This window comes from Falco punctatus (genome assembly GCF_963210335.1).
Source record: "Falco punctatus genome assembly, chromosome: 8".
NCBI lineage: Eukaryota > Metazoa > Chordata > Aves > Falconiformes > Falconidae > Falco > Falco punctatus.
In genome coordinates this window covers 61,405,977-61,418,224 of record NC_137588.1, presented here as the reverse complement: position 1 = coordinate 61,418,224, position 12,248 = coordinate 61,405,977, and the positions used below count along the sequence as shown (strand labels likewise).

General features: G+C 46.7%; 1 protein-coding gene across 11 annotated transcripts in view; it reads left to right on the top strand.

Moving 5' to 3' along the window:
• The window catches only part of LOC308068246 (uncharacterized protein), a 38,817-nt gene that overhangs the window by 16,483 nt on the left and 10,086 nt on the right, over positions 1–12,248 (top strand). For 6 of the 11 annotated variants that reach the window (XM_080398520.1, XM_080398527.1, XM_080398525.1 and 3 more), the window contains one exon: positions 4,979–11,884. The gene's annotated coding sequence lies outside the window, so the exon portion shown is untranslated. Of the gene's footprint in view, positions 1–4,978; positions 11,885–12,248 lie in introns of those variants that run through there. The other 5 variants (XR_013929909.1, XR_013929910.1, XR_013929911.1 and 2 more) reach the window with 1 other exon arrangement.

Genomic DNA, 12,248 nt, shown 5'->3' with positions numbered 1-12,248 from the left:
TCCCATGCAGTTCAGCATAGTCTGTATCTGATATGCTTTGTGGCAATTTGAGTTTGGCTCCTGGGCCAGCGTCTTGCCCCCACATGCATCAGACCTGCTGCACAGAAATGCAGGAGTACACCTGGGCTGGCTTTAGCTCCGGTGTTGGGTGGTGTGTCAGCAACAAGGCTGAACGTAGGGAGGTGCTGGCTGTAGGATGGCAGTGCAGCTTGCTGTGGGGACTGGCAAATGGAGCTGCTGTCACTCCAAAATTCTTCCAGCTGGGGGATGTTGAAATCTATGTTCTGAATTCTTGGGTATTTCTACAGCCTGCCCAAAAATATAGTTTTCCATGGAGCAAACAGGCAAATATCACAAGGCAAACTGAAATTTCATAAGAATGTACTGAATGGCCAATGTCAATGGAAAAGTACTTTATATGTTGCCAGAGATATTTTGAGGCAGAAATAAAGAAAAAGAAAATAAAAATCCCAACTCCCAACCAAATAATTTCCTATTCACTTATAGTTCCTTAGTGCTTCCTTCTGAAAAACTAGAAGAATGAAAACCAACAGATATAATTAAACCCATATTAGTAATGTGGGGGAAGGCTGCCAGAGCATGCGGCGGTAGGTGTGCCACCCAGCGCACGGAATAGCGTGAAGCTGGGCTGGAAGGCTTCTGCTAGGTTGGGGACTTGCTTTTAAACCTTCTCCTTGCAGTACTTCTGTGCCCAGTCATTGGTTTCTCCATCAAATGAATTGTTCCCCCTCAAATCATGTTTTTTCCTTATCTGTCTGCCTGGACATATTTCTGGATATTTGTGTTGTATCGCCTGTGATCAGTACAAAATCTGCACATCAAAAAGCTACGTGAAATATTCTTATTCAACTTTATAGCTGAGAAAGATGTTTGTAATTTGTTGTGATCTAACCTGGAAGAAGGGATTTTTCCCGCAGAAATTGCACTTTAAAGTTTGTCACAATATTTTGATGGTGTTTATGGAGGTCTTAGCCCAGGGCTGCCCTCAGCACTCACAGCAGGAGAAACAGTCTGCTCCTTAATTCCCTCCAGACGAGAGAGCTCTGGTTTGAGGAACAGAAGCTTGGGGTTTGGAGGGTTTTTTTCCCCTCGTTTTGGTTGCGGTGCTCACAATTCACCTTCCTGCTGGGAGCTTTTGCAATGCATCGAGATAACAGGAGGGCTGTGGGGTCGGCTTTGTGAAGGTTGGGGCACTTCGCTCTGGTTCATCGGCCAGCAAACTGGGGATGTGGAAAGCTCTGCCCAGCCAGAGGGAACAGCAGCTCCTCTCTGTCCTCAGCAGGAGGAAGAACGCTCAGCACTCCTATTGTGGCTGCTTGTACGTTCAGCTCCCGTTCCTCTTGCTCCGTGTTGCTTCTTTATATGCAAAGCCTGGAAGTTAATCCTGCAGCCTAGCCCAGCCAGCCGTCAGTCTGCAGGCACATACAGACTTTCCTTCTGGGGTCGCATGTTGGTTTGCTTTGATAATTGTTTTAGATGCATCTGGGTTTGCTTTAGGACCCAGACCAGAGCCACGTACTCTTCTGCAGACACTGGGGCTTATCCTAAGGTCTTCCATGTGTTGTTTTCATTAGCATCCTGGTTGTATCCTGGAGAAAAAAATATCCAGTGTTGGAAATACCATGTGGCCAACAGAATCGTACATTTGTATTATACAACCCAGCAGTGGGGTTCCCCTTTTCTGGGAATTCTTTGTTCTGGAAAAGTAGCGCCAAGGCAGTGAGATTGATTTATGTCACCAATAGAAACCAAACTCTCAGCGCAACATTTCACAAACAGAGAACAGCTCCAAGGGCCTCGGTACGGAGGTGGCTAATGCTGCTGCCCCAAGCCCCACCAGCTCCCTCCCTCTGTGACCAGCCACAGGGAACAGAGTCTGGGCGTGCCGTGCTGTGCTGCATGGGGTTAGTTACCAGGCTGGGCTGGTTATCCCACCTGTGAGACTCCCTTTCCAGCACCCCGTGGTGCCTGAAGTGACCTAAGATGTTTTTAGAAAGCAGAGGAAGACAACAGAGCAACAGATGTGGGGGTTTTAAATGAAATAATAAAAAAACTCCTGCCTGCAACCTGGGAAAGTAAACCAGGGGGACATACGCTCACCTTGTTCCTGCAGCCTGGTCTCCACGGTCCTTAGACATGTGTTGGCTACAGGCTCCTGGGGTAGTTAAACCTTCAGTCTGGTCCACTGTAGCTTTTTTTTTTTTTTTTTTTTTTTTTTTTTTTTTTTTTTACATTAATCTTAATCATGTAAAATTAAAAAATAATTTTGATATAATAAGTTTCTATTACTGCCAGGGTAAGATACATTTTTCCCCATCCTGATTTTCCTCATCATGGCTGTTCAGCCTTCAGAGTCCTGCTTTCATCCCCCTGTTAGTCCCTACTTTCTTTACTTACATTATGGCACTCAGGCAAGGCTCTTGGTATTTTCACCTCCCATCATCTACGCCAATCCACATGCCTGGGAATAAAACCTTAGCAAGCCCAGTGTGTCTGGGCACGTACTGCAGCAAACGGCTCTGCGTCACAAGAGAGGATCATATCAAAGTTCACATCCCGGTCCAGGAGGCTCCTTCCCAACTTGCTGATTGTGGATTAATGCACCACATATAGACACCGCGCCCTACCTAATGTGATCAAGATGCGGCGTTCTGCATCATGCATCTCTGAGAACACCACATGTGTTCGTTTTATTTTGTGTAGTAACAACCTATAATAGTAGGGATCAAAATACTCCAGGTGATCACAAAGCAGTAAGAAGAGGCTGTTTACTCACGGGTTTCCATTCCCTTGGCTGAGCGGCGTCTGTTGTGCGGCCAGGTCTGGGATCTGCGCTCCCCAGGGCCTCGGCTCCGCGGATGAAAGGGGGGGGGGGGGGGGGGGGGCAGGGCTGCCTGCAGCCAGCACCGGCACATCAAAGCCCCGTGCACATCTGCTGGGGGGTCAGCAGGGCCCCCCTCCACCCGGCACCAGCCAAGGTGCGACGGAGCGCAGCCACAAACCCAGCCGCAGGTTTCAGGCATTGGGAAGATATTCTTGAGACGAAAAACATAAGGACTAAGTAACAGGTGTTCTCGGGGGAAGCGTTATACAGGCAAAACTTCAGAACACAAACCCCACCTTTCCTCTGTCGGTACTTACATTTCAGGTTATTTTTTTGAGATCTGAAATTCATGCAAATTTTTCTACTTGAAACACAATGGTAAAAGAACCTAAAACAATCAATTTTTTTGCTACCCTTGTGCTGACACAGAGGCCAAAGAAGTGTTGTACCGTGATCTAACTCACTGGATGGCGTGACTATATATAAGTATCAGCAACTATAATAAGTATCATATAATGCCAGAAGTGGATGTAAGCTATTAACAATGCTGAGGTAGGAAATCCAGGGATCATGAATTAAGTGACTGTATTAAACATTTTATTTGAGGTTCAGATGTCACACGGAAGAGCACAGAGCCCTGAGATGGGATCCAGACCGTCTGACGACGCCAGTTTGCACATCGCTGGTACCACCGCTGGAACCACACTGATTTGCATCAACGGGGAACCTGGCACTTAGAGATGCAGTTGCAGGGAAGGAAAATAGCTCTTGCAAGAGATGCATATTCAGCATTTCTGGTCAGAACAGTGTGAAAAGAACGGATTTCTTCTCATATGCCAGCCTGAAAAGAACTATGTGACTTTTGAAAAATGCTCACCGAGAAGCCTGCAGAGGGAAATCCAGCTCAAAAGCAAATTGACGGAGGAAAATCATGACCCAGTAAAGGCAAATGGATAGTAAAAGGAAAGTGTATTTGAACAGCATTCACTACTAGTTGGAGTGACAATGTTGCACACTCATGTGCCAGAGGCTTTTCTTCACTTCTGAACCAGCAAAAGGATAGTTTTAGCATTCTCTGACACTAATTTAAAATGCATTAGTGGCTGAAAGCAACATTAGCTCTTGGTCTTGAGAAATTTCCTCTGCCACAAACATAATTGTAATAAAAACTGAAACGCTGAAATAAATGTTAGAACATTTAAAAATCATAAAGCCTTCCCTGTTGCCACTTTTCTTCTGTAGTAAATTAAAAGCATGACAAATTTCACCCAAAGACACAAACATTAAGAAATCATTTGGCAAATTGCTTTTTTCAAGCCTGGCATCTCTAGCCTAAGGAGAGTTTTGGAAAGGTCACAGGAATTTGTCCCATGAATGGCCACCCTTCAAGCCTAAGGGCGTAAATCTGTGGATCTGGGGCACCATGATGCTGGCCTGATGAGGACAAGATGCCAGCTGGCAGGAGAGCTGCCTGTTCTTTGCCAGGTGAACTGTGCCACCTTCTCACCTGTATCATGTGCATAGATACCTCTGCTCGAGGAGGCACCTGAGCATCTGGTTAAGTCTCATTTCAAAGGAGTGTAAGACCTTTCCTAGAGATGGTTTCCTGAACAGCAGCCAGAAGCGATGACATAAGTTGTTACACTGACTTGGGTAGAGACACGAGCGCACCATGAGCTCCAGGAAGCCCGATACTGCCAGCAAGTCTGGACCCTCAGGCTTTTGTGCTTTGAGCATGGACAGACTCTGCCCAGCAGGTCAGGAGGAGGCAGCAGGTTTTGCACGCTGCCTTCTTGGCATACAACCCACAGCTCACAGCATCAGCCTTGGCAAATTCCCCTTCAGCGGGAGAAACTGGGATATGCAGAACAGACAAGAACCAAGTTGTTCAAGCCTCACATTTGGCGTGCTACGTGCAGAGTGTGGGGCTCATCTTTAGGTGCCAGAGTTTGTAAAAACCCATCGACTCTGTACAATAATTTCTTCTGAGAAGTGAAGGTCCCTCCAGTTTCAGTACATACTCTGTGTGTTAGAGGGATCTATGCAGCCTCGGCATCTTTGTGCCTCTAATCATTTCTCACAACAAATTAGGGGATGCAGCGATATACACGTTTTTATCTTTACTTCTTACAGGTGCCAAGCTAAGGACCCAGGAGTGCTGTGTTTCATGCAAGAAGGGCTGCAGTGCAAGAAAGCAAATACCCAGCCCTAAGACATTGCTCATTGTCCCCTTTTTGTTGCTGGCTCTTTGTTGTTGTTGCCAGACATTAAAATGCTTCTGTTTCTACCCTATTCAGAATTGGTACCCTCAGTTAGAGTCCTAAAGGCATGTGGAGTTCCCTGTGGTAAGTGAATCTTTATGGGCAAAGTATTAAGAAAAAGTATTACGTGTCCAGCCACCAGAAAGAATATTGTATGTCCATAAGGGAAAAGAAGGGCTGTTTCAAAGAAACATTTACCAAACTTTGTATCATCCACAAAAGTGCACATTCTCCATGGGACGAGGGTGGAACTGTCATCCTTCTGCGAATGACAAGTGTGGCCTTCCCATGGCATGCCAGCACGGGCCCAGGTTTCCTAAAAGCCATCTGTTTTGCCATTTATGACTTAATGCGAGCTAGAAAAAATGTGGCAACAAGCTGTTTTCACCCCTGAGGACAGTGCCTGGCTCTACCGCATGGCCTGGGAGGACGATCCCTGCGAGGCTGAGGCTGGGAGCCGGGGGGTGGCACCAGGGCTGCTAGAGGTGGGCACCAAGGTGGTGGAAACACAAAGCAAGATGGAAAACTTTCCTGTAACCACCAGGCTTCGGGAGTCTTTTTCATTTGCCCCCCAGGCAGGAGCTGTAAGCCTCAGCATGTCACGCTGGGTGTAACTTACTGAAACCTCCTCCCCAGCAGGCAAGGTGCAGGGTGATCCAGTCCTGTCCAGGTGTGATGTGGGCTTACAACCCTTGTTGCTTAGGAGGACCGCCATGGGTGCCTGAACAGAAAAGCAAAGCCAAGCAAACCAGTGATTTTCACCTGGACAGAAAACCCCTCGTGCCCATTGAAGGCAGAAGGGAACAGCTACTGTCCCACAAGACTGTAGAAAACAGGGAGCACCTTTCCCATCCAAAGATGGTTTTTATTTTCTGGTTGAGCAAGGTGGAATCAAGTGTCTGCACAACCAAAGAGTGAAATGATGTGGAGAGAACGCTAGTTTTATATCCATTCACACTAAAAGGATTTAAGTTCAACCCAGGTTGTCTTCTGGCTCTCTAACAGCACTGATTTCCACTCAGGGAGAACAAATACATCTTTGTCCACGTGAGAAGAATCATGGCTCAGTCCTGAGCAACTTTGCTGCAAATCAGCCAGAGGCTTGCGATGGAAATAACTCTCATCAACAACAAGTGCTCCAAGCGGCTTAGAAATGTGATTTTGTTAACTTTCCGTCAATATTCCCTCCCGGATAGATGTCCATTGAAGAGCATTAGTGATGCATTCCCTTAAAAGAGACACTTGCAGGACCTCTCTCTTCCCAATCTTCTCACCAGCTGCTCAACTCACTTTGGAAGAGTGAAAGAATGAGCAGTTGGAAGAGCTTTGAAGAGGTTGCAACTGGAGACAATACACAAAACTCATCAAAGGCTGCATGTCAGTTGCATGGAGTGTGCAGCAGCTGATGCTCGGAGCAGGCAGGGGAACAGCAGCTGGGCGAAGGAGGCACTGTGAAAAGTCCTAGCCATGTGCAGGTACTCACTTGAGAGTTCAAATTGTTTGTTCTGAAAAGTAAGTGCATGTCTTCCTCAGACCTGTGGCGGCGGGAGCCTTGTGTGTACCCCAGGAATGCAGCATCCCTCAAACAGGGATGCAGATTTTGGCATGGTGCAGAGACAGCTCCCACCTGCAGTAACAAGAGCCAGGTGTGATGAAAAAACGGTTTTAGCAGACTAAGCTCAACACTACTTGATTAGGGCATGCCTTGAAGCTCACTGAGAGTCTTTCTGAACACAGGTAGTTAGGGTGAGTCTGTTCATTTGTTATCCATTGAATTGATTTGTTTCCTGGCTGAAGATATGTCAAAATGGAACTTGAACCCCTTTTGGGGCTTCTGGGCCTCAGCATTTCAGATTGTCAGCTTGAAGACTGGGATTTCTGTCTGTAAAATTGGCATTTAATTCATGATTAAAGCTCCCCACTAGCCAGCCGAGAGGCCATGGTGGTGCCACAGGGGCAAGGGGGAAACATCTCCTCGCAGCATCTTTTGAAGCAGGACCTGGAAGACAACATCAGTGCACCTGATGGCCTCTCATCCCACAGTCAATTGCATCAGAAGGAGGTCTCCTCTTGGCACTACTCCATATCCCCATCTCCTCTCAGCAGCAAAGGCTTTCTTTTCCTAGATGCCCATCTAGGAATTCCATCTTTGCTAAATTTCCAGAGTGTCCAGCAGACAAGAAGGACGATCTCTGGTTCCTAATGCCAAAGCACAGAGAAATGTGGGAACATGCTGTGCCAAGCCATGAAATCTTTTTAAGATCAATTCCAAGATTCCAACAAAATAGAGCAGAAGTACATGTCCCTGAGCCCACCATGATGGGAACACTGGGGCTGTGGGGAGAGGCTGGTCCCTGGCAGGTCCCATCTGTCTCCACACAGGGACCACAGTGCAGAGGGGAGGGAGGGCTGTAACGCCCCAAACTCCCTTCTGCCTTAGTAAACCACCCTGCTTTTGAAATACTTCTCTGACGTTCATACCCCTTCATCTGTTTATTTTTAACAGCTAACATTTTCTGATCCTAAATGTCATCTCAGCTGTATTCCTAGAGCTTAATTCATTCTGGTCCCATAACCATTTTTTTATGCTTATAGCATATATTTTGAATTAGCTAAATTAGAATTCACTCTGTTGTCAGCGACTGTCAGTTACGATGCTTTTGACTTTCAGTTGCAAAACATGTGCAGGTTTGAGAGGCAGCAGAGTAAGCTGATATTTGAAGCACAAATTAGACTTTTAATAGACAAAAAAAAATGCTAGGAAGATGGGACTTATAAATTACTTTAGACACGTGGCCATAATTATTACATGCATTTGATTTCTGTATACATGTATAGGGATCTTTAGGAGGCTGGTTGCTATGGTAACTTCTTTACTGCATGGTCCATATGTTGCTTCTGAAATTCTTTTTCCTTAATGGAAAATTACACCCATGGACATGGATGGCATTTGTAAATCTCCTGAAAAAGCAATAATTTCCCTTTTCTTCCTAAATGTCATCAGCTGTGCAATGGAAGCCTTTGAAGTTTGATTCTCCCCCTTGTCGGTTCACCAAGCAAGAGACGTGAACTGCATCCAAACCTTCCCTCCTCTGACTCTAAACCTTTGCCTTGTCTTGCTGGAAGCTTGCCTTATAGTAAATACCCTGATTTTTTCATGGGACAAGATCAGAAAAAGTTATGTTAAAAACTAGCTATGTCTCCAGGTGACCGCTGAAAGTGGAGGGAGGTTAGCAGAAGAGCTCGGACACCCATCCCAATGTGAACTCAGTTCTCTGGATGCGAATGCGCTTGGATTTTCAGCCCCCAAATCAAACCAGATGACTAAATGTTTGGTTGCTTCTTTTTTTCTTGCTTTTCCAAAGAAGGGGCGGGGGGCGAGGAAAGTTGCATTTTGCAGATTGCAAAATTTCATGAATACACATGTCAACACTGCAATGTAGCACTGAAAAGCTGTTGGTTTCAACAGTGCTTTCACCAGGAGGTTTCATACCTCCCCTCTGGGACCAGGGCCTGCAAGCTCTGCTCCATCCCGCAGCAGAATGGGGGAACTACGGTGGGTTCCTGACTGTGAACCATTCCTGCACCATCTCTGACCCCCAGTTTGCTGACGCCAGCACTGTGTGCACACTTGGAGCGTGGTGGGCACATCTTTGCCATTGATTTAGGAAGGCCAATTTTCCCACACCCTGCCTGAATAAGGGTGAGAGGGAAGTAGTATTTCTGAATGCAAAATGAAAACTGGTTCTAAAAAATGCCGTGGAGCAGAATTGTTGCCTTCCACGTAGCTCAGTATGTCACTGTTGTACACAACCGAATGAAAAGCTGGAAAGCAGAACAAGCTCAGCTCCAGATGCGTGCACAGCTGGAACACCGTGTGCTTTCGGCTGCTGCACCGTGCTCTGGGGTGGACAGGGCAGCAAATTAGAGCCATCCATAGGCACACTGGTACTTTTTGATGTGGGTTTTGTTGGCTTTGAACCTTTAAGCAGTTCTTTTAATGTAGTAACATTTCTCCATTCATCCACTGGGGTTGGGGAAAAAAACCCAACAAACCCCAAACACAACTACCTGCACTGTTGCAATCAATTGCCTTGCCTGGTCTGTTTTTGAAGTTGTAGCCAAGGGATTAGGAATCCACAATGGAAAACTCCAGCACTGGGGCTGATGGAGCAATTCCCTGAGCCGAGAGCCAGACTGGACTGCGGCATGTCCATGCTCATACCATGCCTCAGAATTTCATTGCTGCCATCGGCCATGAACACATGCACATCTGTAAAATATGGATTTCAGCGAGGCTGCATTAGGGGTGGATTTCGCTTTGTGTATCTGAAGTTTACAAAAAATCCACTTAAATGTTTTCTTTAACCTTATTTTTCCCTGCAATTCTTATTAATGGCTTGGAAGCAACTGCCTTTATATACCTAAAGAGTCTGTGAATGTTGGCTTCTCAGAAATGTTTCTCGGCACTGCACACAGCTGCACTTCTGTTTTACATTGGAAAGGTTTGACACCTTAGCAGTATAAAGTTATAGGTTTTATCCCTAAAACTTCCCAAATGCAGTTTCCATTATTAACACAATTGTGACAGCTATAGTTTGTTTATATTGCTTCACCTGGGGCACATAAACTTAAAGGACTGAAAATACCTCCATGCAATAAAAGAATTTTATATAATTGCTACCTCTTGCTGTAAGGGACAGCTGGCCTTTGAAAGTTGGGAACTCATTTACGTCATTGAAGTAAAATGTAAGCCTGGGGTTTAAATGACTGTAATTTATGTTTCTGAAGCATAAAACACAAATATGGCTGTCCAAAGGGCAAATACCTTTCCAAACAAACCAATACTCATAATTCAGCTTGGAGAGTATGCATGTCTGCGGTCCTCTGTAGGAGGCTACCCACGGCTGTCCAGCACTGCTGGTTGCTTTTGATACTTATGATCTTATCATCTCCGGTTCGTTATCCCCAATGTTAGCATTTCAATGGACAGCTTCCCAGCTCAGCTGTTGTAAATGTGTCCCAATCTGCTGTGCAAGGCTGTGTCAGATCCCTGTGCACCCACCAGGGACGCGTCCCGAAACTGCCCCCCATGACCGTGGGGGCCTCTGACCAGTCCAGCCCACCAGGTAGATGTGCCCATGGCTGTGTCATTGAAGCACCTCTCATCACTGAGAACGGCTAATTTCTTGTGGCTGGATAAAAATCAGTGCCCTGTGAGCAGAAGAGCTAGAAATCACCCTGCAGTTCTTGTGCTGAGCATTTTCTTGTCACTGTCTCCAAGCATTTGTCTGAACACCATTTATATACTTTGGGTTTCGGGCCTTGTTCCAAACAGCTGTTGCTTGTTTAGCATTTTTAAATTTTTTTCCTTTTTTTTTTTTTTTTTTAATTTATAACGCTGAAATCCTCTCTGGAATGGGCTGACACCAAAAATGTTTATTCTCGTCCTTGGATGAAAGCACCCACCCATGGTCCATGCTTTTATGATTTGTAAATTCACCAACACTTATTATGGCATTGCAAAACAACAGCGACAAAAAGAAATTCAACCACAGCTCCCTTGGAGCAAATTCCAGGCTCAGAGCTCTGCTGCAAGCTTGCAAGCCCATCATCACAGGAGAGCCTGCATCGGTTTGGAAGGTACATTTCCAAATCTCTCTTCTGGTGTGATCACGCTCTGCCTTGGCTCCCTCCAACGTTTGTCATTTGCTTTCAACATAATGTGTGACTTAAAAATAATTAATCTCATTTTCATAGTTTTCAGGAGTTTGGTTGTGCTGCCCAGCGTAGCTCAGTGGAGGAGACCAAATGGCAGATTTTTTTAGTCTTGAATGTGTAAGTGTGAACACTGAAATCGGGTTTCTAGTGCAAGAAGACTGTGGAAGGTGAATTCAAATATCACCTGGGTGTTGTGTGGGTGAGCTTGATTCCTTCCCTTAAAGCACCTTTTTGGGCAAAAGTGAGCACAACTTCCAAGTGTATCCAGCTAAAATAAGGTCAGACATCCAGGTCCTGCCCTCGTTGCAGCAGTGACCACGAACTTGCCGAGCGCGTGAGGACAGTGGGTGTCCGGCTGATCCCTGCCATCTCCTTCCCATCTCACATGGGCTGAGACTGCGGGGGGGCTGCCTGGGCACATCCCTCTTGCCTGTTACTGAAGTTTTATTTAATGCATTAGCCTGGTGTTGGGGAATGCCATGGCTCAGTGGGGACCCTGCGTTACCTCCTGTGGGACAACATGTCCCTTCTCCGTAGAGGTTCTCCCCTGACCTGGCGAGATGTGGGCACACACACAGAGGGAGTGAGGCAGGTGCGGGTCCTGGCCGTGCCACCAGCTCTCAGCAGTTTGCAGCCAAACCCTTGCTTACCGATTATTTTTTCTTCAGAATCATAGTGGAAGTATTGAGGAGGGAATCTGGGAAAAACACAGAAGTGGCTTTAGAAAATGTGTTTGGAGTCCTGCTCCCCAGCAAGAAGGGGAACCTGAAAGCAAGCCCAGTCCTTCCTTCCCAGCACAAGTGCAGCCTCCGGGCCCCCGGGATGTGCCGTCATGTCCCGGGAATGCGCTTCCTGGACACGCTGCATCCACCTCCCTCCTTGCCCATCCTGCTGGGACTGGCCTCCCTCGCTCCCCTGGCCGAGCCGGCTCTGCGGGGAGCCACAGCCTCGCGCCAGGGACCAGGGGACTCATGGAAGGACCCGTACCCAAGGGCAAGACCTTCTTCCCACCTGGTTTTTCGAGCACAGCTGCCTGCAGCTGCCTCTTCAGTAAACAGTAAGTATGGAGTGAAGAGCCATGTTAGAAACCCACAGCGTGAAGCTGCCTCAGACGGCACCGCGGGCGGTTGCAGACCTGCTTTCCAGCTGCACCGTCGAAAGTTTGCTAGAGGCAAACAAGCTGAAGGTTGAGTGAATGCAAAGCTAGAGAGCTGCTGCACCCATGAATCCTTCCCTGATGGGAAACAGTCACAGCTGCCAAATGAAGAATATATTCTCTAAAATAAATTGAATGGTGAACCAGACCATCAAGTACTAACCTCCGGTTGCTGCCATATGCACGTGGCGCTGGTGATGGGGCTGGCAACTCAAAGAGCTTTTTCCTTCCTTACTCCCTTTCCAGGGCTGGATGTCACAGGGTG